The 25,340-nt window shown below is 51.2% G+C and overlaps 1 protein-coding gene across 1 annotated transcript in view; it reads right to left on the reverse strand.

The window, feature by feature from the left end:
* Positions 1-12,384, reverse strand: part of Emp2 (epithelial membrane protein 2) — a 32,857-nt gene extending 20,473 nt beyond the window's left edge. Inside the window, exon 1 of the mRNA XM_020152035.2 lies at positions 12,228-12,384. The gene's annotated coding sequence lies outside the window, so the exon portion shown is untranslated. The remainder of the gene's footprint in view (positions 1-12,227) is intronic.
* Positions 12,385-25,340: the final 12,956 nt, after the last annotated feature.

The raw sequence follows: 25,340 nt of genomic DNA on the forward strand, positions 1-25,340 counted from the left end.
CAGCATCACAGGAAAGGACCTGGCCTCTGAGTCCCCATCCCGCCACGGCCAGCGTCCCTCGTCCGTCCACGGCCACCACTCTGGGATGGGAGCTGCCAGGAGGAGAGAAACCACCAGGGCTGACTCCAGGAGGTGGGTGGGGAAAGGTGACAGTTATGGACATCTAGGAGACTCTCCCAGCTGTGCCCATGGTGACATCTCCCCACATCTGTCATTCCCAGCTTGCCTTTGGGTTTTCAGGTACCACTCGAATTCCTGGGGGCTTACTCACTTTTCAAACTTCCATTTTTGCAAAAAAGAAGCCTTATAACACAGCTGAAATGGAGAGTCGATGTTGCCTGCCATAAATAGCAAGTGCTGGGGAAAATGCGTACAACAAAAACAAAACGATGTTATGAAACTCGGCCTGAGAGCGCCAAGTCCAAGGCCAGCCCTGTGACCCTTTGCTCACACAGGATCTCGCACTTTGAAAGATGGGTCAGCACAACGCTGCAATCTCCTCTTTGAAGAGTTGAAGGGAAATTGAAAGCGAGCGATTAAAGAGAGATTTTGTTTCACGTGATCTATGTGTCTGGTTCATGTCATGGGTCAGTGCGGCTGGCCATGCTGTTTTGTGGATGGTGTTTGGAATGAGACTCACATTTGCATCTGTGGACTTTGACAAAGGCAAGCAGAGGGCCTGCCCTACTATGGGTGGGCCTTGTCCAATCAGTTGAAGGTCTGGATAGAACAAAAGACTGAGCAAGAGGGAATTCTGTCAGCCAGTGGCTTTCAGACTTGGACTGCAACGCTGGCTCTTGCCTGGGCCCATCCTGCAGAATCTGCCCTTGCCAGCATCCAAATCATGTGAGGTAAGGCAGTTCCTTAAAATAAATCATTTAGACCCAGGTGCCAGTGGCTTACGCCTGTATTCCTAGCCACTCAGGAGGCAGCGATCAGGAGGATCACAGTTCAAAGCCAGCCCGGGAAAACAGTTCATGAGACCCTATCTTGAAAAAACTCAACACAAAGCAGGGCTGGTGGAGTGGCTCAAGTGGTAGAGCCCTGCCTAGCAAGTGTGAGGCCCTGAGTTCAAACTAAGAAGGTATATCCACTGTGGAAAAGCCTGGCAGGTCTTCAGACAGTTAAACATGGAGCGACCGTGTGACCCAGAGATTCCAGTCCCAGGTGTATCCCCAAGAGAAATGAAATGACTGTAAAACTTGTACACGAACATTTATAGCAGCACCGTCCATAATCACCTAAAGGTGGAAAGGACTCACCCTGACCATCAAGGATGAGTGTGACATGCATACCGTGGAGTATTATTCAGCCAAGAAAAGGAAAGAAGTATTGAAACTTCTGCAATATGGATGAACCTTGAAAATATGATGCCAAGACAAAGAAGCCAGATGCAACTCCACTTCTATAAACATACAAAGCAGCAAATCCAGAGTCAGAAGTGGCCAGAGGCTAAATGGTGGCTGATGGGGAATGGGTAGGTAGGAGGGGTGATTTCCAAAGAGCACAGGTTTCTTTTGGGGAAAGAGCACATACTCCAAACTTGACTGTGAGGACAGTTGCACATGTTTGTAAATATACTAAAATACAACGAATTGTACTCTTTAAATGACTCTTTTTTTGGTGGTACTGGGATTTGAACTCAGGGCTTTGCCCTTGCAAAGCAGGCGCTCTACCACTTGAGTCACACCTCCAATCCATTTTGCTCTGGTTATTTTGGAGATGGGGGGGGTCTCTCCAACTTTTTCCCCGGGCTAGCCTCCAACTGTGATCCTCCCAATCTCAGCCTCCTAAGTAGCTAGGATTACAGGTTGAGCCCCTGGCACTCTGTTAAACAATTCATTTTTTTAAAAAAATTAAAAATGAGGGACGCTCTAAGTTTGCTGGAGGCTGGCATCAACACAGGACACAGTGCCTCGGATGGGGAGGAGGGAAGCCCTGTCAGGACTCGGGATCTAGAGTTGGAAGGGGACAGCCTGAGCCACAAGCCCTCTTGACGCTGAGGCCTGAGTCAGGGCCCCAGCAGAGACTGGGGGATTACAGGCATGTACCACTACGCCCGGCCGCAGACATCTTCTTCCCATCCTCCCTGGGCTGTACATGGCTCCCGCCTTCAGGCACGAAAGACGACAAAAAGCCGAAAGGAAACTGAGGAACTGAGGTGTTGGAGACACCTGCCTCTGTTCAAATCTTTTGGGGGTCGTTACGACCCCCCACTTTTATCGATGAGAAAGCCAAAGAGAACGTGAAGTAGGACACCAAGTCACACCACCTGTGAGTGGCAGAGCTGGGACTGAGCCCCGAGCAACGCTGGCTCTCCTGAAATAGCCAGAACTGCAGAGCGAGGAAGAAAGAGAGAGCGAGGCCTTGGGCCGATGAACTTGGCCCCCGGGGCTGGAGAGAAAGCAGGCTGCGGGTAGCAGGGGAGCAGCACGGGAGCCCCAGCCCCGGATGTCCTCCATGTCGTCCTGGTATCCGAGGGGACTGGTGCCAGGAACGCCACCTGTACCAGAATCTGAGGATGTACATGTCCTCGTGTAAAACGACGGCGGGGTGAGGCCAAGTTGTAGGGCGCCTGCCTGGCAAGCACCAGACCCTGAGTTCAAACCCCAGAACTACCGAAAACCAAACGCAAACAGTGTGTTTGTTAAATCAACTCTGTTACCTGCCATGCCTGGTACAATGACAAAACCATGTACGCCACTGTCACGCCGTATCGTTCGGGAACAATGGCAAGGAAAAAAAAGCCTGTACATTTTCAGTAAAGATGCAATTTTTTCAAACATTTTTGGTCAGAGGTTGATTGAATCCCCAGAGGTGGAATCCAGGGACACAGAAGGTCAACTGAATTTATTCAAAGCTGCCCACGTGACTCCAAAGTCTGCACCCCAGTCTCCAAACTGGCCATTAAGTGATAACGGGTCTTGCATTCGTCACGGACTGAGGTCAAGTCCGGTGTGCACACATACACATAGAGAGGCTTTTTTTCTGGTGGGCCTGGGGTTTGATCTCACAGCTCGAAAGGCAGGAGCTCTACCACTTGAGCCACACCTCCAGTCCATTTTGTTCTGGTTATTTTGGAGATGGGGGTCTCTCGAACTATTTGCCCAGGCTGGCCTCAAACCATGATCCTCCCCATCTCAGCCTCCCAAGTAGCTAGGATTACAAGTGTGAGTCACTGGCGCCCAGCTTATTTTTATTTTTATGTTTTTATGTATTATTATAGTACATATTTTCATAGACTACACATGAACTGATGTATAAGCTGCCAGTCCACAGCTTTCTCTCCTGGAGCCGTGAGGAATACAGCCTTTCCTCTCTGCAAGAGAGAACTGGCTTGTTTTTCTAACACCAAGACCCTGTCACTAAAACCAACCGGGCACTGGGTACCAGTAACAAATTGGTCAGGGCAGAAACTCCTTCATCTCCCCTTTCCTCCCACTGGCTCTGCCCCCAAGGCACAGAGTAACCTCAACCTCGGTCCTCCTTCCCTTAGAATGAGGGGTGGGGGTGGAGCAGCAGGCCTATATGACAGTCCCTGAATGGCACAGGCCAGGGTCAGGTGACCTGGGGGCAGTGCCTGGGCTGGGGATTCCTGAGCCTAGGGTTTTCTGAGGGCAGCTCTTTGGTGAAAAGTGGAAGGAAGTGAGGGAAACACCAAGCCAACATGCCAAACAGATGTGGCCTATCTAGGACCAGCCTTGGCCTGATCCTGCCCGGGCTCCTACTCCAGTGTCCCTCAGCCATTTGCCAAGGATGGCCCCCAGGGGAGAGCCAGGAGGAATGGGAGCATGACTTCCCAGAGACTTCTCAGGACCTTCAGATGACAAGGAAGTCAGGAGTCAGCAGTGCTGTGAAGATAGGTCCACATCCAGCAACGGGGACCTGAGAGGGTCATTGGAGAGTCCACTACGCACTCACTCAGAATTTCCATCCTCTTTTCATGTTCCCACACAAACCCAGTCCACTTAAATGAACTCATTTTTTAAAATGTGCATTACACAGCAAATGGAAAACCATTTAAGTCAGACATCTCAAAAACCAAACAATGACAACAAAAAAAGTCATGCACTTTACAATAAAGTGTGTTACAGCTTTGAACGTGGCCCGTGTGCTATATCTGCAGATGTCTTGGGGTGGGTGAACCCCACTCTGCTGTGCTCAGGATTAAGCTTCTTTGGGAGCTCTGCCCTAGAAAAAAATGACTTCATGTCTCCCTGATACAGACAGATGCTGATATGTCACTCATCCTGACATGGTCCCAGGCAGAGCCACCTGCAGGGGGACAGCAAGCAGCTGCAGGACTCCAGGTGTCATCTCTCCACCTTCCAAGCCCTCCAGCTCCGCCACCTTTACAGCCTCCTGGCAGGGGCCCTTCTGCAACTCCTCCCTGGGTCTGCTGAAGGCTGGGTACCCGTGATGGTGAACTCAGAGAGAGGGTCCCTGCACCCACCAGCCCCTGCCACAGAAACGAAGGCAAAGGAGAGATGTGACTTGACCTGGGCTTAGAAGCTGTCCTGGAGAAATGGTATAAGGCTGGAAGGAAAAGGAGAATCTACTGCACAAAGACAGGAAGGGTGCTGGGGGTGTGGACCAAGCTAGAGCACCTGCCTGCCTAACAAGCTTGAGGTCCTGAGTTCAAATCCCAGTACCACCAGAGAGAGAGAGAGAGAAGCGAGGGTTGGGGGAAGAACAGCAAACAGAGGCAGCAGTGTGACAACTGGAGGAGATAAAAAAGGCCAGTGGGCCAGAGCAAGAAAGCCAAAGGAAAGAATGAGTCTAGAGAAGGGCTCACCAGCACCTGATCACACCTGGGAACCTGCAGAACCACCTGTGCCCAGCACCACCCTCCAATGAAGCTGATGTCATTCCTTCCAGGTGTGGACTGGCTGTCACATTTTATCACAATTCCCAGGTCACATATGGGCAGCCAGCCAAGGATGGCTTAGCCAGATCCTGCAAAGCCTGGGATTTTTCCTTCCCTTTCCATCCCCCTCCCCTCCCTTCCTTTCTCCTCCCTTCCCCTCCCTTCCTTTCCCCTTCCTCCCTCCCTCCCTCCTTCCTTCCTCCTCCCTCCTTCCTTTCCTTCCCTCCCTCCCTCCCTCCTTCCTTCCTCCTTCCTTCCTTCATTCCCTCCTTCCTTCCTTCCTTCCTTCCTTCCTTCCCTCCCTCCCTCCCTCCCTCCCTCCTTCCTTCCTTCTTCTCTTTCAGCAATTGAAACTACTGAAGCATCTGTAGGTGGGGCAGGGAAGAGTGACCGGGCAGCTTTGCTTCTCTGTGCAGTCCTGCAGGCTGCATGTGGATAGTGGACTTCAGGATCTGGTGACAGGGTGTTTGGGCAGTAGTCAGCACAAAAGAGGGTGATGGCCTTGGCCAAGAAGGTGGCCATGGTGATGAAGAGCAGAGATGGATCCAGAAACTGAGGGTTGGTGTAAAGGGCATAGGGGTGGCTCCAGACTCCCAGTGTAAACTGATGGCGGGCCTTGGTGGCATTTAATGTGAGGACTGTCACTGAGGACCAGAAGACTTGCTCAGGCTTCTGGGCTCATGACCCACCATCTTGATTCTGGTACACCTTCCACAGTACCCAGAGGACCCAGTGAGGTCCCTCCTTTGACCCAAAGAGCATATCATCTGAGGATCTGAAAATACTCATAAAAGTGAATGACGGAGCAGGAGACAGAGAGGGCTCAGGCCACCGTGTCATGAAAGACTTTTGAGGACTGAGACCGCCAACTTCACAGGAAGCATGCTTGACTTCTGAGATCTCACGAGAACTTCTGTAGCAAAGGAACATTCTGGGCCCCGGGACCAAGAGCATTTCAAGAGAGGACAGCAGGTGGCAATTTTTGACAAGCAAGAGACGGCTCCAGGAGCCTCACCTTCAGGTCCTCACTTGTAAGCGTGTTCTTTAACAGGGTTGGTTCATCTCAGGAGCAGGGATAAGTCTACCTGGTAGGGTTGCTGATCACTTTGAACGAGGCCCGGGAAGCAATGCATGTGACCCCGTAAAGTTCTTTGCACTCTGCAAAGGCTTTCATGGTGGCAGTATGAATTATGACTAGTACTGCCGATGACGCTGGTAGACAGAGGCCATTTTTTTCCTACCCTAAATCACTGGCCTAAGCCACCGTGTACAGAGCTGGTCTCTACTTGTCCCTTTGAATTCTCTCCATTCCATGACTGCCCCATGGGCACATGCCCAAGTGAACCTGTTCTTCCCCTTCTCCTGTTCGCAGCACCCAGAAGGCAAACCCACTGTGACCATTAGAAATCCACAGTGCGATGTCCCAGTGGGGGATCCAGCCTGGGACACTCATTTAGGCACTCGTTGCCTTGTCCCTGGATTACCAGAGCAGCCCCTGGTAGATTCTGTCAAGAGCCTCCGCCACGCGATCTATCTGCCTCCCTGTCTCCAGCTCTCACCCTCACCCCAGCAAACCACCCACTGCTTCCTGAAAGCAGCAAGTCCAGCTCCCGGTCACTGAGGTATGGATACAGGGGTATCCATGCACACATTGTCTTTGTTGTAGAGGACACTGGAGGAGGTCCTTAGCCCACTCCAGCCATGCTGGGTCCCTGCCCTCCTGTCATCATGAGCAACCACGTTGATCTGGTCTAATGCATCCTTCCAGGCATTGTTCCTTATAAACATCACACACACAAGGCCATGGAACACGCCACAAGCTTTATCTATTTCTGTATAAACAGCACATACACAGTTTCGGTCCTCTTTAAATTCAGTCATGAAACACAGCTCAGCTCTTCCCCTATTGGCATGCAAAAATGAATCGTGTTTTCTCTCCCTCCCTCTCTCTCTCTCCCTCTCCCTTTCCTTCCCTCCCTCTCTCTCTCTCTCACTCTCTCTCTCTCTCTGACACAGGTCTCACTATTTAGTCCAGGCTGACCCAGACCTATGGTCCTCTTGCCTCCACCTGGCCAGTGCCTGCAAGTCCTGGGATTACAGGCGGGAACCACCACATCTGGCTACTTTGTTCTTTTTCACTCCTATGATACATTCTGCAAATGACCAATGGATATTAGGTTGCCTTCCAAGGAGCCATCACTGCTGGGCAGAACGCTAAGGTTTCTAGCCATACGCTTAAGGACATCCTAGCCGGCCACCATACTGCAGGCTTCCCTAAACTCCAACCTCAGGGCCCTGGACTGGAGCAGATATTCTTACACGCACATTCCTTTCACAATATTATAGCCTCCTTTGAAGACAGGGAAGTGCCCCTTGGTGTCGCCCATTGCTTAGAGTCCTGTAGTAATGCCCATCAAGATTAAAGTGAGCGAGCTGGCCTCTCCCTTGGCCTTGCTTTGGTTAAGCAAACCACAAACATCAATAGATCCTCTCCTGTGATCCTCGGAGCAACCAAGGAGGCCACTGAGGCAGAGCAGTGACCCTCATTAACGATGAAGAGACTCCTAGAAAGCTAAGTGGCAGGTATGTCTGAAGCCGAACAGGAGCGTGGGTGGGGAGCTCACAGGTGTTTCTGGATTAGTCTGGTCATCGAAAGGGTGAAACATGTCCATCCCAATCCCCATTAGAAAACCATCTCCACAAACCAGCGTAGAGTGTACATCTGTAATCCCAGCTCAGCAATAGGAGGATCAAGGTACAAGGTCAACCCAGGCAAATAAGGCGAGACCCTACCTGAAAAAGAAACTAAGGCAAAAAGGACTGGGTGCATGACCCAAGAGAGAGCCCTGAGGTACAAGGCCCTGATCATAATCCCCAGTAACCCACAATAAAACAACAACAAGAAATCTCACAAAAGGCATCACTAAAATTCTAAGATTTTTACCAAACTCAAGAACCACCTGTGCATATTAAGTTCTTTTATTATTTCAAAAAGGCTTTAAAGTTTAAAACATCAACTTTCCTTTGACCTTAACCAGTCACATTTATGAGTCCATAGGGTTGGGTGCTATATTTACATATTTTTTCAAATGCCGACCCCCCAAAATACATAATTCATCTTTCTTGTTTTGATGTTCAGCTGCCCATCATTTAAAATTATCCTGGGCACCGCCAATGAAAACACACCTTGGAAAATATTCATTAGAATAAAAATTAATGAGATAACTTGGGGGTCATATTTATCCACTGCAAATTTTGTGTTGGGTTTTTTTGAGATAGGGTCTCAAAAAAGGAGGCTTCGAACCACCATCCTCCTGATCTTTGCCTCCTAAACAGGCATGAGCCACCAGTGCCAGCTTACTAATTTCCTTTCAAAGAAAGATGGTTTACCAGAGAAGCTGGCGATCAGAAAGCTCTCAGTGCAGGAGGGACTCTGCTGTCAGGTAGTTACTGACTTTAACTTCCGAGCAGTTTGTGGCGGGAACTGAACTGAGCCATCTCTCTAGGCTGCATGGTGACAGATATCTTGCAGCTCAGATTCCTGGGTTCAGTGTTAATACCCAATATCACCTAGAGCTCCCTCCCTCGGCTCCAGATCCAGAGACCTAGGAAGCTTCTAGCAGCTGGCCTCACCTAGCCTGGTCAGGAAGGATGAGAACCAAAGTGACCCCCTCTTCCCTCTCAGTGCCTTAGAGATCAACAGAAGCCTGACTTCCCAAGGAAGGTGAAGCCTAGAGACTCAATTCTTCAACCAACTCATTAAGCAACAGAGATACTGGGTGATTGCAGCCAACCATGTCTCTGCACAGAGGAGGAAGGGGACATTCACCCAGTTCCCCTCCATCCCCCTCCTCTGACTTCCTGCCTCAGAGCCTGCCAGCTCGCAGGAGAGACACCAGCCAGCCGCTCAAGGGGAAGTGATCCATTGCTTGAGTGTAAGTCTCTGCGCATCAGGATGTGAATGTGAGTGAACATGAGTGTCCAGCATCCCAGACAGATGACACATGCCACAAGGGACACCATGGAGACCTGTGACTGGAATCCCACTGACCACTCCCCAGCCATTGAATTCCTTTCTCTTGGAACCACTCCTGACACCCAGATCAAGCCCTGGGTTTGCCACCAACTTGCTGTGCAACCTTGCACAACTCACTCCACCTCTCTGAGTCCCTAGAGGTCAAACTGGGACTTTCTAAGGTCCCTGAGTCCCTGGAATTCTCCAGTCTTGACAAGGAGGTCTTCCTGAATGCCCAGTGCTCAAGTCCGACCACGGGCTTGGCTGCCTGGAGGAGTACAACTGACCCAGGAGTACAACTATCCTGGTAATGTCACCATCAGTCACCACCACTGCCACCAGCCTCACCCCGGGTGTCAGGTTACCAGCCTCCAGCACTTTCCCGAGTGGCTGCTCTGGCCGGGTTATTTTTAGCCTGCCCCCCTCCGCCAGTCCCTAACAAGAGCCAGATGCACCAAATTCCTGATCCCAGCCACCGTGCTGCCTAAACGGCACTCTGGGTAAGTTTGCAGGGAGCCAGGCGTCACCACTCCCAGAGCGAAGGGGGGCACCTCCTCTTCCTGCCACTCCACACCTGTGTTGTTCCTTCCCTGGACAAGCTGAGGCCCGACAGCCCAGAATCAGGCTCCAGTTCCTTCTGGGATGCCAGCTGCCCTTTTCTCCCATTCCAACTGTGCCTGCCAGTCATGTCCTTCCTAAGTCCTGACACACACCACACACCACACACCACAAACTTCCTGCACAGGCTCCCTCAGTCAGCCTCTAACTGCCTCCTTTAGGAGGGCTCTGAGCCTCAGTCCCAGTGCTAGGGATCCCAGCACTTTCTGGTGATAAAGGCCACCACTCTGGAGCTGCCCGTGGCTGGAGAGCCCATCCCCACGGTAGCCCCTGAAGCCTGTGTCAGAGTCCCCGCTTGGCCACAGACCTGGGCATCAGTCACATGTTGCAACACAACACACAATTAGCCGTCTTCCACCCCAGGGACGGGTGGTGGTGACTGGACTCCTGCCTCCCAAACAAATCCCGCCAGTCAGCCAGCCAGCAGTCCAAGGCCATCCTATCTGGCCTGGAAAGGTTTTTATATAGTTTTGTCTCGGCAGACTTCCTTTCTGGTTATGTCTGCCTGCTGCAGTGCACTTTGACAAAGAACTGGACTTTGATGAGCCCCACAAACTAGGGGAACCTCCAGAGAGATGGAGGGCCGAGGCAGTGAGTGTGGAGGGCGGGGAGTGCCAGTGTAGGTGTGGCTGGAGCACAGGCCAGTTCACTCTCCAGGTGCATCACCACCTGCAAGTGGTTTTAGTTCCTATGGTGAAGATACCATGAGAGAGGCAGAAGACACACCTGTAATCTTACAGATAACAGAAGATAGCTATTCTCTTCAATTAAAAATGTTATTTTAGCCTCACGGCAGTGGCTCACACTTATAATCCTAGCTACTCAAGAGGCAGAGATCAGGAGGATTGGGGTTCAAAGGTAGCCCAGGGAAGTAGTTCGAGAGACCCAGTCTGGTGGACTGGCTTGAGGTGTAGGCCCTGAGTTCAAACCTCAGCACTGAGAGAGAGAGAGAGAGACAGAGACAGAGAGAAAGAGAGAGATGGGGAAGAGAGAGAGAGAGAGAGAGAGAGAGAGAGAGAGAGAGAGGCAGAAGAAATCTAGGTACCAGTACCATAGCTGGTTGAACTGCTCTGTATTTGTATTTACAACTGAATATCCCGTTGGGGCGTGCCATACTGAGAGCAGGCCCTCCCCTCTGGCCACCCCCCATCTTCCCACACAAACCCCTTTCCCCTGATGGCGGGCAAATCTCAGTTTCTCCACTCAAGGGACAGAGGTGGCTCCAGGCTGTGTGACCTGCTCTCTGCCTCCCACCCGACTCCCCAGTTCCTGTGGGGGTGGAGACTGGAGGGATCCAAAACCCTTCAGTGGGAAAACAGGTTCGGCACCTTCCTGCCACCCCCACACCCTTCCCTCGGCTGTGGGCTGGGCATCTTCCTGCCAAGGCCCCCGTGGGCATCTTGGCTGGTTTGGCCCTGAAGCATCTTCTCTCATTTCCCGAAACCCACCAACCACGAAGGCATCTCCAGGTGGAAAGTGGGGGAAGGACTTGGGAGGGAGGCAGGTGAAGGTTCCAAGCCAGGCTCCTGCGCTTGGAGCTTGGTGGCTTAGACTTGGACATCGCGTGGGCCTGGGTTTTCCCATCTGCGACAAGGGACGGGTGCTGGAAACAGCTCAGGGTGGGGCTCCCATAGAGAGAGGGGAAAGCACAGCCCACTGTACCTCCTCGGCTCCACCATCCTCTTCCCCACGGCTCTGGGAAACCTGTGCCTTTGTGGTCCTCCTTCCTTTCCTTATCAAGAGGTGACATTCCAGGGAGCGGGGCGGGGAGGGAGGGGTGTGGCGCCTAGGGGCCTCAGCTCTGCGCTTTCTCTGTCGGATGCAGACTGAGTACAGGCGTCTCTTGTCATCCCAAAAGGTAAATATACATAATACAGTAATGATTTTCACCCTGTGTAAGCGTACGACTCAGTGGCAGGGAATCGCCCACAAGGTTGTGTAACCATCACCACGGTCTATACCCAAAACTTTTCATCCTCCCCAACAAAAAAACTGTACCCACTAAACACTAACCCTCGTTGTCACCCAGGCCCGGCCCTGGCACTCCGTCTTATGAATTTGCTGATTCTAGGTGCCCCATAAAAGTGGGATGACACAGAATCCGAGCTGGGGGGCTTAAGTCCTTATCCAAGCCCCTCACTCAGACTCCCTTAAGTGGGACCCTTCCTTGCCCCAAAACCCCTCCAAGGGCCGAGGGGCTCAGGCACCGCTGCGCGCCCAAGGAAGTCGCTCCTGGCCGCTGGGGGGCGCCACAGAGCCGCGGCCGGGCCGAGCGGGGTGCGCAGCCCGCGGGGACCCGGCTGTCCTGGCCTGGGCGCCGTGGGTCCGGCTCGATCCGCACCGCTGGGGCCCAGGCGCCGGGGCGTCGGGGTCCCACACGCGACAAGGGGACCGCCCAGGACCCCCAGATTCCCAGATCTGAAACTGGCAAGGGCGAGGGGAGCCGCCCCGACTCCTCCCCAAACTTTTCCCGCCCGCTTCGGCGCAACAGGCTACGGGTGCTGCCCCGAGGGGGGCGAGGGGGACCCCGCGGTGGCGAGGGCGGATCCCGTGGATTAACAGAGGGTCCGCCGCACGGACCGCGCCTCGGCCCCTCCCGGCCTGCCACCACCCCCGGGGGGGCCTCTCGGGTCCTTAAAAGGAGTGGTCGTGCCCCTGCTGCCCCCCCCAGAACCCTGACACCACCCCCGTGTCCGCGCGCGGCTCCTGGGCGCGCCCCCCACTCACCAGGCGCGGGCGGCCGGACAGACAGACGGACGGGCTGCACGCGAGGCAGGCGAGGCGCCGGGCTGTTTTGAAGCTCTGGCTGGGACTGTGCGCCCTCCCTCCTCCTCCCCGCGGCCCCCTCCTTCCCGATCCCGCCTCCCGGACCGTGATGTCAGGAGCCCGGAGCCGAGGGGAGGGACCGCAGGAGGACGACGGGGGACCGGCCAGGCAAAGGCGGCGCCCCCGCCCCAGCCCGCCTCCCTCCCGGCCGCGCTCCGGCCAAGTTCGGGGCGGAGTCGGTGGCGCCCAGGCCGAGAGCGCAGGCGAAGCTCCCGGAGCTGGAAGTCTCCAGCCGCAACCCCCTCGCAAGTGGCCGGGTCCTCCCCTCTCCCCTTTGCTCCCCTGACCTTCGGGATAGGGGTTCTGGAATCCGACCCCCCTCTTAGCACAGTTTCTCTGGCACGCGTATTAACTTGGTGGGCTCGTTCTTAATCTCTCCTGCCTCAGTTCCCTTCCCTGGAAATGGGGGTCACAAGAGGACCTCTTGCGTCTATATGGTAATGCATTCAGGGCCTGGTGAGCGCTCCATAAATGTCAGCCATTGCTATTCTTGTTATCTATCGGAGGTGCAGGACTCACTTGGAGTGAGGTGACAGGGCCGCTAGCAACCAGTGTTAAGATGTGTTCATGAGCAGGGCACCGGTGGCTCACGGCTGTAATCCTAGCTACTTGGAAGGGTGAGATCAGCAGGATGGAAGTTCGAGGCCAGCCTGTGCAAATAGCTCATGAGACCCCCCCCCCACACACACCTCCAAAATAACCAGAGCGAAATGAACTGGAGGTGTGACTTAAGAGTAGAGCGCCTGCTTTGCAAGTGCAAAGCCCCAAATTCAAACCCCAGCCCCCCACAAAGAAAGGATTCCTTCATGAATCGCCATGGACTATCCCCACCAATATGCATCTCTCCCCTACACACATACACAAATCATTCCCCAAGTCCTTTGAACCCGAAGTCCTGGAATTTATTGTCCTGAAAATGATTTCAAAAGACCAGGAATTGCCTTTCTTTCCAGCCTCAGTTTCCTCATCTGAAAGCAGAGAGCCTATCTACCCTGGAGGCTCCTAGGAGGATGACGAAGGAGGCCAGAGAAGCCCAAGGCCCAGCCTGTGTGCTGAGGGGTATATTTTAAAATTTGAAGAAATTCCAAAACATATTACTGTGTATTTTAAAACATTTTACAGGTTAAATGTTACTTGCACAAACCAAAAATACAAGGCAATTGACTTGTGCGGCTGACAAGAAATAGGAATTTATTGCACAATCGTGTGGTGTGCCTGAGATACCATGTCAAACTTGTCTGATGGACATCTTTTTAAATCCTGTGATGAGAGGAGCTCACTGGGCTCCCCCACCACCAAGGGTCACCCACCCCAGCTCCTGAACTGCCCCAATTTGTCTGGTCCCTTTTAATTGTATGACTAATGAAGACTCACCCCGAAGTGAGAGGGACAGGAAGATGTTCACTTGAACTGTAACATAACAGTTACACACTGGCCAGGGGTGGTGACTCCCACCTGTAATCCCAGTTCGCAGAGAGATATAGTGGGAGGATTGCCATCCCAGGCCATTTCCAAACAAAAACTGAGAGACCCTGTTTGAAAAATAGCCTAAAGCAAAAATGACTGGAGTTATGGCTCAAGGTAGAGCACCTTCCTAGTGAGAGGCCTTCGGTTCATCCAGGAAGAAATGGAGACTCTCACCAATACCCTATACAAGTGGTGGAGTGTGAACTTGAACCCAGACTGACTGCACAAACCCCATTCTTTTCTTTCAAAATGTTTACCAAATGCTAGTGACCAGGCTCAATCTATCTTTTTGCTGTGTCTACCTACCACCTGAAGTAGTGTTCACTAGAGTGAAATTAGCTCTGTTTATTTTAAAATATTTATTTAAAAGGAAGCCTATATCGACAAGGTAAACAGGAAGCCAATGCCATCCACCAAAAATAGAAGACAAATTGACAAATATAAACAGGACCAAAATACAAGTGTAAGCAACCTGTAGCCAGATACAGCTGCCTGAAGGAGCCCAGGAGCCTGAGCCTTACCGTATGCTAAAAAAGGACACACGCAGGTATTCAAGGCAGGTTAGAGCGAGAGTCCCTCTCCTGTTACCATCAGGCTATGCAAGATCACTGCAGAAGGGAACCTTGTCCCCCTCTGTGATTGACAGCCGGGCCTCGCCTCTCCCAGCATCACCTCCTGGGCCTTCTGCAGGTGGGATGGACAGAAAGGAATGGCTACATCCTGCTTCTCCCAGCTCCAAACTCTCTCTGGAGCCCGGCCAGCCTGTCCCATTCACTGCCACTTCATTTTCTCTCTAAACACATCCTATGTCCGGTGAGAATGGGGACAGAAACCTGCCTTATACCTGCTTGTATCTGCTCCTGGTGTTTCAATTATAAGCTTCAAACTCCAACATGGTGTAGAGGCAAGGGAGGGTGTGTGGGATGGAGTTCTGAGTCCCGGAATGTCAATCACTAGAGTGAACATCCACTCAAGCCTCAGCCCCATGGTGGGCAGGACCCAACCATGTGACTTGCTCTGGCCAATGAGAATTCAGTAGATGTCACACATGCAAAGACTGGAAGGGGGCTTCGTGGGTGGATTGTGATGGTGCTTTTGCCATTTCCATGAACAGGGTATACTTCTGGGAGCCCACTGGTCCCAGAAAAATGAAAGACCCAGGGGGCAGCACTTCCCCAGGTGACCTGCACGTGTTGTGGCTAGGACACTGAGTTGCTCCTGACATGCTGCAGACAAATGAATGAGTACTGCATGTTTTTTGTGCATACCCCCAAGGCTTCAGGGCTGTTTGTCACTCAGCAATAGCAGGTTGATATAAAAGAAAATCTTATGTGTGTGGGGGATGGCAGGGGAGGAGTCGAGGTCCAGGCCTGCCCCAGTGTGAATTTGAGACTCTAGCCAAAAATACCAATCTGAAAACGGCTGGAGGCATGGCTCAAGTGGTAGAGCACCTGCCTATCAAGTGCAAAGTCCCTGAGTTTAAACCCCAGCACCATCACCAAAATAAATAAATAAATAAATAAAACAGAATGTAATGGCCTCTTGTGTGACCTTTCTACCCTGCGCACTTCAGAGCTCTACCGGTTTCTGGTACTTACCCCTGTTGATTCTTTTTTTGTTCTAAGAAGCTATTAGAGTTGTCCAAGCCTGTGGGCAAATTGGACCCCAACCTTAAGACAGCCTAACAGAACTCAAAGTTGTAGCAGACGTGGTCATGGGGTAGACAATGTGGCTCTTGTCAAGAAGGATGGAAGCTGGGTGTCGTGGTGCACACCTGTAGTTATAGCCACATGGGAGGTGGAGAGAGAAGGCTCACAGTTCAAGGCTGCAAAAGTTCACCAGACCCTATTTCAAAGGGAAGCTGGAAATGGTGGTGCATTTCCACAATCCCAGCTACTCAAGAGGCATAGGTAGGAGTTTCATAGTCCAAGACAGGCCTGGGGAAAATCTCAAGACCCTCTCTGAAAAACAAACTAAAACCAAAAAAAAAGGGGGGGGGTGGACTGGAGATGTGGCTCAAATGGTAGAGTGCTTGCCTAGCAAGCATGAGGCCCTGAGTTCAAACTCCTCTACCATCCAGGAAGGAGAAGGGGAAAGGGGATAAAAAAGAGAAGAGGAAGAAGAAACATCTAAAAGAACTGTGTGTTTGTGTGTGTGTGGTCCTGGGGGTTTGATCTCAGGGCCTCATGCTTGCTAGACAGGTGCTGTACCCCTTGATCCATGCCTCCAGCCCTTTTCAATTTGGCTATTTTAAAGATTGGGTCTCAGGAACTTTCTGCCCAGGCTGGCCTAGAACCACTCTGCCTCCCAAGTAGCTGGGATTACAGGTGTGAGCCATTGTGCCTGGTCTGAAAGAGCATATGACTTAAGTTCATATGGCCATTACTGGAATGGACAAGCATGAGTGTGACTCTACCATATGTTGAATGCTGACAGATGGACAGGGCTACTAACTTTCACTCAGTGACCATTTCCTTTGACAAGAATCTGGTCGAGAGGCTGCTGCCTCGTGTTCTTGTGAAATTTCCTCCCCTGACAGTGAGCTTGACCTAATGACTTGTTTCTGATGAACAGAGTAAAAGTAAGGGGATGTCACTTTTATGATTAGGTTCCACAGCACAGTGACATCTATCTGTCTCACTGGCAGACTCTTGCCTTCTATGCTTGTTTGCTTCTGGGAAATGAATGCCCAAGACCTATTGTCACGAAACTTCCTACAAATAGCATAAGAACTAACAGACCAGGCCCTGAAGAACCAGACCCCATGACTCCGACACAGTAAAGAATCGACAGCTGCTCCAGCCAACAGCCAACCAGGAACTGAGGTCTTGATCCATCGGCCGGCAAGCCCTTGAATGCTGCCAGCACCACGGGAGCTCAGAGGCCCACCCTTCCCCACTGAGCCTTTGGATGAGACCCCAGGGTGGTTTATACCTCGATGAAAACCTCGTGAGAAACCCTGAGGCCAAGGACCCAGATAAGCCCTGCCCTGACTCCTGACACAGAAACTGTGAGATCATAAATGTGTGTTGCTTTAAGCTGCTAAATGGTGGGGTAATTTGCTATAGAGCAATAGATAACTAACATGCGAACTGAGAATAGAATTAACCGTGATGACTCAGGCTGGGGTGGGGTCTAGTTGAAGCCTTAGCATCCATCGGTGTAGACTAGATCGTGCCATGATAACAAACAATCCCAAAATCTCGGTGGCTTACTGTTGATACGTCTTGTGCATAATATATCTACCTGTGGGTTGATCGGGACCATGTGTCCTTCTCATCTTTACTTCAGGATACAGGCCGATGGAAAAGCCTCTATCTGGAACCTTCTTCATCTCGGGGAAGAAGGAGGTGAAAAATGATGACCCAGACACTGACTATTTAAAGCTTCTCTGCGCTCACATTTCATCAGCAAAGCAAGTCATGAGGCCAAGCAGCAAAATCTCCCAGTTACCCTGGCACATGGCTTCGTCTTTGAGGATCCAGCACTGGCTTTGACTTTGGTTTATGGCTGTCAGTACTCCCGGATGTAGGAATACAGCAAATGTCTTTGAAGGCCTCCAAGCAGCGTTGTCTCTTGGCTGCTTTTCCAGAGATGGAGCAGGACCCTACCAAGGAAATCCTAAGTGCAAAAGGTACAGGAAGCCTAGTCCTAGTTCCAAACTTCCCCTCTGCCAACCCAAGGCCCTGCCTGCAGCCCTTCTCTGCACGGCCCAGCTGGCTGCCCGTTGACCATCAGAGAGGCAGTCACGAAGCCTTAGCTCCCACTGTCCACCCACTCAGCAGCTCTGCTCTGCGCAGAGCAGCATCTGAGCAGTGTGTTCTCTGGGGACTTTCCCTCCTTGCTGCCCACCTCCACAGCCTGGGTGTGGGTGGGATGGAGACAATGGTTCCCAGCAGGGAGACAAGCTCTGGTGTCTTCCAACTTCAAGCTGTGAGATTTGGGGTCTCATCACTTCTCTCCATGTGTTGAGGGTGCAGCCTCCTTTTTGGGACTGATAGGGTGGCAGAAAAGCCCAAGATCTACTGTCCTGAAACTTCCTGCAAGTAGAATAGGAGTGAACAGTACAGGTCACCTTCAGCCTATTCCTGCCTCACCCATGGCTCCTGATTCTAGCACTTTCCTCATACAGAAGTGCTTGCCTGGAGATGTCTCACCTTCAGAACATAGCCCTGGAAGCCATCAGAGTGAGGAGTGAGATGCAGTTTGGAGGCTCAGCTTTGACACAAAGCTTAGAAATTCAATCAAAAGGAATTAACAGAACATTAACAGTACATTGTCTACTTGGCTACAGAGAAGTTTGACTAATTACCACAAGCAACAGCCACAGAATTTCTGGAGACTCAGCCCCCAACCATGCTTTATTGGGCTTTTCTTGCGTCTTCTAAATCCATTATGTGTGGCAAATATGAACAGACGGTGAGTGGGAGACATATGAGGGGTGCTTCCAGGTGCTGCCACTGTAGAGCTGTTTGTCACTGTGGACTCCAGACACCTGGCTGCTTGACTCTGGCTCCCAGAGCTGTTTGTCACTGTGGACTCCAGACACCTGGCTGCTTGACCCTGGCTCTCAGTCTCCCACGATGAGTGGGAGACATATGAGGGGTGCTTCCAGGTGCTGCCCCTGTAGAGCTGTTTGTCACTGTGGACTCCAGACACCTGGCTGCTTGACTCTGACTCCCAGTTGCATCAAGACCTTTGGTACCAGAGGGCGAAGAGCTTAGAGTGCTCCCAGAGTTGAATTTCCTGATTTCAGTCAGAGAGGTTCACAGGAAGTGGAAGGGTCACAGGAAATAGAAGGGTAACAGGAAGTGGAAGGGTAACCGGAAGTGGAAGTGGGGTGTTCTCCATCACGTGTATTGCCACCCAAATGTCTGAAGTTTAAGGTGGCTTACAGAAGGAAATCCCCATGTGTCTCCCACACAGCAAGGAGAATGGAGGCCAGATTTCTTGACCTGTCTTCTGAAAAGAACAGAAGCACTTGGCATTGAAAAGTCTTGAAAAGGAGAAATTAAAAGAAGAAAAGTCTCTTGTTAAAAGTGTTCCAGGAGTAGTTGTCATGTTCCAGGATCACAGGCGCCATCTTGAATCTTCTTCCTTCAGTCTATAAGTGCATGCTTTGTACTTTTCTAAATACAATCCTTCCTTTCCTTCCCTCTGCCAAACAATTGCTCAGGGAAATGATATTTTTCCAGCCCCTCATTTAGCCTATGCTTAGAGTAAATCTCCCGTGTGCCACACGCTGGTTGAGGCCCTGAGAACACAGGAGGGAACACATGCCCCCAGATCTCTTGCTCTCCCAGGACTTATAAACCAGTGCTGGCCAGTTCTACTTCTTATCTCTCTGGACACTGAGAGGTGCTTTGTTTTTCTTTCTAAGATTGCTGGGTATTCTTGTGAATGAAGGGCCCAGCCAGCAAACCCAGCTTTTGGACTCAGACTGGACTCACAAATCCTAATGAATCTTTGGGTCCATCCCCACAGTAAGGATACCCTCCCAACCCATTCATCACCCCAAAACTGAAAAGTCAGAGACTGACAGAGCAGGAGACCTAGAAATTCCTGGTCATTCCCACATTTCCAGGAAGGCAGGTAAATAAACCACTCTGGCCAAATTAGACTCTTGATCTTCACGGCCTCATACCTGGGCAGTTTGGTATTCCATCCATCTCTGTGAGGGACTAAAATCCTCCTGGACCTGGCCTGTGTCTGTTTGCGCTCATTCATTCTTCTCCTGTATGATTTCCCATGAGAATTGGGTGCCCAGGATAAGGTGGCCTTGGCCTCCAAACTCTGTCCTCTGCCTCCAGCGGCCAGCACAGAATATATGCTCAAAGGAGTTTTCTCCCATAACATATATATTAGTTCATTTTTCACTACTGTAATGAAATACCCAAGGCTGGGTAACTTATAAACAAAACAGAATTATTTAGCTCACAGTTCTAGAGATTCAGGGTCATGGTACAGGCCTTAGCTCAGCTTTGGGGAAGGCCTCAGGGCAGGCAGCAGCACAATGGAGGAAACAGGTGCAAGAGGAAGACTTCACATGGTAAAAGAGGAAGCCAGCCCATGGGAAGGAGCCAGGCTTGTTCCTTTATTCCAACCCTCTCACAAGAACAAATCAGGGGTGCCAAGAGAACTACCTTAATCCCTTCTGAGGGCAGCACCCCTAATGGCCTCCCTTTTGGCCTCACCTCTTAAAGGTCCTGCCACCTCGTATTATCGCCAAACTGAGTACAAGCTTCCACCACATCAACCCCTAGCAGACAAAACCACATCCAAACCATGGCATCGCTGTTCAGTCTATAATTATATCTTTGTGTTTTCTCTTATGTGTATGTTTTCTTACTCATTGTCTTTGTTCCCTGACAGAACACACGCTTCCCGAGAGCACAGGCTTTCTGTCTTACTCAAGGTGACCGGTCAGGGTTCCTGTAGTATTCACAGTGCCTTTATGGAAATTAGGAAAAGGCACGCCCTCAAAGCAATGGTTTAGAAAATGGTGTTTTCCCAGGGCACGCAGCTTGGCAAATAGACGGTATCTTTGTGCAAAAAGAAAAAAAAATTCCCAAGCAGACGCAAGCCCAAGCCTGCAGGGTGGATTGCACCCCTTGGCTGGGAACCCTTGTGCTGTACACAGAATAGTCAACATGAGGAAGGAGTGTGGGAATCGATGAATGTTGAATGAATGAATGAATGAATGAGCGAATGAGCGACTGACTGAGTGAGTGAATGGATGAGTGGGTGAACGAATGAATGTGTGAGTGAGTGAGATGCAAGTCCTGGGGGACATGTTTAAGTTCTCTGCCGCTCAGCCCACAGAGAGGATTGGAGTCATCCATTGGTGTGTGGTCAACCAGTAGATGTGGAGGTGACCATGTGGCTCTGGAGGACCTGCTTACTGAGCACACACTTGCTGGCACTGAGTCACACACTGGGAATCGATGAGGAGCGGAACTGAGTCCATCTTGTAACCCCACAGAGCTTACAGACTGGGGCAGTAGGGGACTGCTCTCAGAATGGCCACGGCATGGATCATCAGTCAGACTCTGAATAAAAGGGTGCCACTAATAATGGGGGTGGGACAGTAAGCATCCACACAACTGTCCCAGAGAAATTCGGGCATGAAACCCTCCACTAAATGTGAACAAGTTGGTGTGACAGCCTGCTAAGAAGGAAGATGACCCAGGGGGCTGTGGGGTCTACAATAAGGTGGTTTGACTCCCTCTAAGACACCAGAGAGGGCTTCCCTCAGGAAGTGGTGCTGGAGCTTAGGCCCGGCACCTGGGGGGTAAGTAGGAGTTGGCTTGGCAAAAGGGGAGGGAAGACTATCCCAGGGGGAGGAGCAGCAGGTGCAAAGGCCCTGGGGTGGGAAGGTGGTGGGTAGGCTGAGGAGGGTGGGGCAAGGATAAGGCTGGGAAGATGGTTAAGGTAAGGCAGGGGGATTCATTCTAGGATGATAGGTCATTGTTAAAGGTTTTAATTCAGAGTATCACGTGGTCCGATGCTGTGTGGAGAAGGCTGGGGAGGGTGAGAATGGGCTCAGGCTATGTGAAATGATAGTATTGTGGAATCCAAGATTCCACACACACTCTAGAAAGATGGGGGACTGGGGGAGAATTAACCCCAAGAGACTCAGACGTCCTTTGGGAGAAATGTCTAGAGAATGTCACATTATTTAGAGGAGACCGAAGAGTCTGGAGGTCAAATGACATGGGCACTTCTCTAGGGGGCCAAAAGTGAAGGGCATGGCTTGGTCCACTGCAGTGTCTGATGGAGCAAATGTTTTGGGGACAGACTGGATTGAAGTCCTTATGGCTCAATTTGGGCAATGGGGACAGACCCACTGGGCAACTTCTATGTGGAGCTGCACTTGGAGGCTGGACCATTGATGAGAAGAGCATGGGTGGGGGGAGGGAGGAGGTTCCCCAGGACACCTGGTCATGCGTGGAGCCTCCTGTATTGACTCTATCTGAATTCCAAAGGGAAGCTTAAGGCGACTTACTATCAGAGACAGACACAATAGAGCTGACACAAAAGGAAATAAAAACCATATAGACGGAGGCGGAAGCAAAGCTGTAAGCCCTGTGCAGGTATACATGCACTGATGAGTCACCTGGGGAACTTACAAGCCGTGCAAATGTCTGCATGGGGTAAGCCCAGGAATCTGCATGTCTACTAAGCCCCTCTCCCCTGCAAAGCGATTCTGATGCCGGAGTTGAGCAGACCACATTTAGAGAAAGGCGGCTTTAGTCCTTCAAACAAACATGGTTACAACAACTAAGCATCGGAGTTACCTTTGGGTTTCCTGATACCCTAGGCATGCTGGCAAGCTGTCATCCTACTGAGAAAGGCTTTCTTTGTTGATGGAGGGCCACCTCACATTCCCACAGAGGAGGGCCATGGGACAGCATCCACAGTTCAGTTAAGCAACCTTGACCTTCAGTTGCTTTTCTCTGTTTCTAGCGGATGTTGTGAGCTCTTGGGTGGAGATGGGGACAGTGTTGTCATGGAGACAGTGTGAAACCCACATCAGCAGAACAGCCAGGCCAAGTGTGCAAGGTACTGCCACATGCACAGTGAACTTGGCGTTCAGAATGGAAGTGAGCTGATAAGGGTGGTAAAGGCTGACACTTCTGGTCAGCCTCCCTCCCAGAGAGATCTTGGGCCCAGCTCCCAGGACCAGACAAAGCAGATCACTAGGGTGGTGGCACCTCTGGAAATGCAGGGGGTGTGCTCAGCTCAGCTCGGTTCCTGGGGCCTCTGATTTTATGTGCCGTGTATATGTTTCCGTCCTTATTAATGCCTTCTTGAGTCTCGTAGGCCCTTCCTCACTTCCGGAAAGCTTGAATCTCTCCCCAGGCGCTGAGCACCAGGAAGGGAGACAGCGGGAGGTGGGATCCATGGCCCAGTAGGACAAACTTCACCTGGGCCACTGCTGTGAACATGTGGTCCACAGACCAGCAGCATCGCGTCTCTGGAATGCAGGTCCTCGGGCCCCACCCGACCTGCTGGGACAGAAGCATTTGGACAAAGTCTTCAAGCTACTCCCATGAAACTTTGAGAAGCAGTGCTTCCTTTGCCCAAAGACTTATTCCTTAACCCAACAAATATTTATTCTTTCTTTTTCTTAATTTATTTTTTATGGATTCTTATTTTTCGAGACAAGTTCTTGCTATGTAGCCCAGGCTGGCCTCGAACTCTCAGTCCTCATGCTTCTACCTCCTGAGTGCTGGGATTACAAAGAGGCGCTACCATGCCTGGCTAACACCTATTTGTTGAGAGTCCTCCAAGGCCCTGACTCTACTGCTGCTGAGGGCTCAGTGGTGAATGAGGCTGACAGAGTCCCTGACACCATGGGGGATACAATCAGGTGAGAAGCATTGGATTAATACACAAAGAAATAAAACACGCACAGCTCCTGCTATTCAGAAAGTGAAGAAGATCAGCAATGAAGGTATAAAAGTATCTTAGGACAAACAGCAGTCTTAAAGAGGGATTTGTGGCAGGCAGAATTAAAAGGAGAGAAAAGACTCGGGCTATCCAGGAAGACCTCTGGAAGATGTGTCTTTTAAGTTTGGAAGGTAACAGTCCTTCAAGAACAACTCAGAAGATTCTAAAGGGACACCCAAGCCTTGTCCAGGACGACACAGTGAACTAGAACCTGAATCGTCAGGCTCAGGTTGTAAGATTCCCAGAGAAGGAAAGGCACCAGCCCACAGGATCCTTTCCCCATCGTGGCACCCAAGACACCTGTCTAGGCTCCCGGCCCAGTCCTGCCTCCAGGACTGTCAGCGTCTGTTAGACACCAGCTCTACGACTTGGAAATAATTATTCCAGAAAACTTGCAAACAAGCTTTTCTCTAAAAACAAAGGAAGGAGGCATTCTGTTTTGTGTTTCCTGAGATGGCTTCTGAACGTTCTCCCTCCCAGGGGTCCTAGCAGCCTCAGCCTCACCTGGCTCCAAGGGTGCAGCAGGCACCATGGCACCTGAAAAACCTTCCTCTGAGCCCAGGTGCAGTCACTCTCCTGCCTGCTAGCTCCAAACTCCCCTGCCCAGAGTGGGAGGCAGCAGGCGGAAGGTGGTGCCCGGAGCTAAGAAGATTTGGGGAGTTGGAGGGACCACAGTCAAGGTGATCACTGGGGAGGGCAGGAAGGGGTGCTCGTTCAAAACCGCACACTTGGGGGCCCCTCCCACACCCACTGAGGGGGATCTCCGGGATGGGCACTGGGTCTTATCAATTTCAGAAGTGAGAGGGGGAGCCCCAGGTGACTCTGTCACCCAGGCACGGTGGAAAAACACTGACATGGAAGGGACAGGCCCAGACAGGAGCCTTCACTTGCTCAAGGACACAGAGCGGGTCAGGGTCAGCCCAGGCTGAGACCCAAGCACTTCTGCTCCTTATTCTGGCTGGTTTAATCTCTCAAGAGAGAACCCGGGGGCCTCAGCTCCGAAGGCAGCTGAGCAACAGAACCCAGATGCAGCTGCAGTGCATTGTTTTCTCTTGGTTATATTTATTTGTCAGTTTCCTTCCATTCAGGCTAGAAGTTCTGGCAGCGAGAGAAAGGTTCATTTTAGGACTGGTGGTATAGCTCAAGGGTGAGGCTCTGGGTTCAATCCCCAGTATCTCTCTCTCTCTTCCAACTTTTTTCATTTTAAAATAAATTTGTTTATGTGCTGGGCATGGTGGTACATGCCTATAATCGCAGAGAAAGTGGGACCTGCAAGCCACCCTAAGTTTCATGGTTCCCTACTCGGGAGCCAGAGGATCATGGTCTGAGCTGGCCAGGGTGAAAGCACAAGACCCTATCTGAAAAACAAACTAAGAGCAAAAGGAGTGGCTTAAGTATTAGAGCACTTGCTAAGTGCTTTTTGTTTTGTTTGCAGTACTGGGGTTTGAACTCAGGGCCTACACCTTGAGCCACTCCACCAGCCCTTTTTTGTGAAGGGTTGTTTTTGAGATAGGGTCTCTTGAACTATTTGCCTGGGCTGGCCTTGAACCGTGATCCTCCTGATCCCTGCCTCCTGAGTAGCTAGGATTACAGGCGTGAGCCACCTGCACCTGGCTGTTTTGTTCTTTGAATTGGGGTCCTGCTATGTTGCCCAGGCTGTCCTCAAACTTGCGATTCTCCTACATCATTCCTCCAAGTGCTGGGATTGCAGATTGGCTATTTTTAATGAAGTAAAATCAAGAGTCAATGAACTCTTTCTATGAAGAGCCAGAGAGCAAATATTTTTAACTTTGTGTGCCACACAGTGTCAACTGCAGACCATCAATAAGGGAGTGGGCATGACTGTGTTCCAATAAAACTTTATTTACAAAGTAGGACCTAGAATCAAATTTGGCCTGCAGGCCTCAGTTTTACACCTCTGAAATAATATAGGTGGAAGCTACTACAAAAACAGTGACTGTGAAGGTGGTGCTGAGAGAACCCTATTCAGGAATTCTTCCAAAATACACCTAGGAGACCAAGGGCAACAACACGGAGGAATGGCATATGAATTTGGGGGCCTCTTCCTAAGCAGAGCTCCCAGGCCTTCTCCTG

This window comes from Castor canadensis, chromosome 17 (genome assembly GCF_047511655.1).
Source record: "Castor canadensis chromosome 17, mCasCan1.hap1v2, whole genome shotgun sequence".
Lineage (NCBI taxonomy): Eukaryota > Metazoa > Chordata > Mammalia > Rodentia > Castoridae > Castor > Castor canadensis.